General features: G+C 41.6%; 1 pseudogene; it reads right to left on the bottom strand.

Moving 5' to 3' along the window:
• Positions 1-286: 286 nt before the first annotated feature.
• On the bottom strand, positions 287-1,760 carry LOC102844556 (annotated as a pseudogene).
• Positions 1,761-2,380: the final 620 nt, after the last annotated feature.

Here is a 2,380-nt window from a genome sequence, read left to right as displayed (position 1 = left end):
CACTTCCTGACACACAAGAGCCCATTGCATCAGTCACCATGTCAATCCACTTAGTTAAGTCTTCCCTTCCTTTGCTGACCCTTCACCCTTCTCAACACCCTGTCCTTCTCCACGGACTGTCCTTCCTAGCAACATGCTCAAAGTATGTGAGATGAAGCTTCATCATTCCTGCCTTCAAATAGCACTCCAGCTGCACCCTCTCCAGGACACATTCTTAAGATGTTTAATGTCAAGTTCAGTGTTAGGAACAGCGGAGGACTGCCAGATCCAGCCTGCCTGAGTCTATCTAGGCAAAGTGTAGTCGAATGACAAACTTGGAGCCAAATGGTGAGTGATAATTGATGCTCACCTTCCGAAATGCCTGCTGGGGAATGCCAATGTCACACTGTAGATTGTGTGGTCCTTAAGCAGCAGAGGTAGGCCTAGTGGTAGTGATCACTTGACATCAATGTGCTGTTCAGCTTTATACACTGACCGGAAAGTCTATGTTGATGGTGCCCAGTTCGGATTGGCCCAGGCTATAGCGGTCTTGCACCATAGGACTGGCCTCAGAGGAAGGTATTCTTGGGGGAAGCCAGGCAATTGATCACCACTTCCACAGGGCTGATGGGAAGATATGTGAGGGTAGAAACTTGTTGGCCTTCGGTCTTGTTGAAGAGAGAGCTAATTGGTGATGGAACCCAGCATCTTGACAAAATTGAGCAGAAAAAGGATAACCTAGACATAGTGGTGAGGTACTTTCCACAGCCAATATTCTGAGCCCTCTTCATATACAACCCACATTAGCAGTGCCACTGTAGGCCTCTGGTGAATATTTTTAGGATTCAATTCTCTGAGTAGGATCAGTGTCATCTTACTGAAAGAGACCTCTGTTATCTCCAGTCTTCACATTAGAGTCAGTTTATGCTTCTCACTCACAGACAACAGCTTTTATGCAGCTCATAGAAAACCCTTAGGACAACCAGTAAAATCCCTAGTTGACATTGTAAGGCACTGTAATCTTTTCGTGGACAATAGGGTCCTACTTCAGAATGTTCTCATTGTGGTAGCATCAGTCAGGACTTTCATTTGGAATGCCCCAGGAATGGGTACCACTTCTCTCACAGGTGTTAATCTCCTCCAAATAGCTGCCATTTAGAAAAGGCCAAGTTCCCTTCAAAATAAAAATCTGTATCTGGAATTTCATCTGTATCATCTCCAAAACATTCAACATCTTTATTCTTAATTTGACCATTGTTTAAGGGGCTTTTCTTTGGAGTTAAATGACTTGAATTTCTGATTTGAATTTCTGCTACTAGATGATTGATAGTTGCACTGACAACAGATACTTTTGGATTTACTTAAGGATCCCATATGCTTTTTGAGCACTGTTGTTGCAGAGGGAAAACAGTAACATCTTGACTCTTTACATATGTTCTCCTAGAGATATTCTGTGGAGCACTGCTGGATGAGGCTGTTTTCTTTACTAATTTACTCATACCATTCTGATTGGGTACCCACTTGGTACCAGAAGAGCCTAATTCTGACTGACGATCTCCAAAATGTTGGTTTCCAGGACCTGAGATCTCACAGATTTTTCATTCCATAATGTCACCTACCGTGAAGGTAACTTCTGGTATGAGAGTCTTCACTGCATTGTGAAAAGTCCAGGTCCGAGAAATGGTCTGTCTAGCTGACTTGATTCACTTCTGACACTGATAGCCATCTAAGCTATTTTGCTAGTTCATGGACATAATACTCCTCAGACAATCCATAGCCATGCTTCAGATATATGACCACCATGAGCAAAAGGAACCAGTCAACTGCCTTATCCTCACTCCACATTGAGCCACAGCACCACACAAGAAGGGCCTAAAATCTAAGGGGCCACTTCAAATATTTCCCCGTCCAGACTGCTACAGCTGTGCCAGGAGTGCTTTTGGTTTTATTATTGTTATTTATTTATAATTTATCATGTTATTCCTAAAGAAATAGAAACTACAAACTTCGTAACTGTTATCTATTCAATAATACCCTACTGTAAGGGGTTCTGATGGCCTAGTATGTGATGTAATCTGGAATGCATTTGTTTGGAGGCCACCAGCTGCTTTGCAAGAGAAGGATTGGCAATTGCTTCCCATGAAATTAACTGCCTTTGAAAACCCACTGGAGGGTCAGGTGTGGGCTAGCTGATTTTACCTATGGTACACAACGTTCACAACATAGACATCAAATAAAATATATGTACATAGTTTTCATTGATGTTTAATATACACCTACTTTGTAGAAAATGACTATTCAAAAAAAGTTAACAAAATATATTTTGCCTATTAGTTTTTCTGTATGATTTCTTTTCATTTCAGGATGAACCACACTTGTCATTACATGAAATTTTCACAAG

The sequence above is a fragment of the Elephantulus edwardii genome, unplaced genomic scaffold, assembly GCF_000299155.1.
Source record: "Elephantulus edwardii isolate Elephantulus edwardi_28Jun2011 unplaced genomic scaffold, EleEdw1.0 scaffold00020, whole genome shotgun sequence".
Taxonomy (NCBI): Eukaryota; Metazoa; Chordata; class Mammalia; order Macroscelidea; family Macroscelididae; genus Elephantulus; species Elephantulus edwardii.
This window is presented reverse-complemented; position numbering and strand designations above follow the sequence as displayed.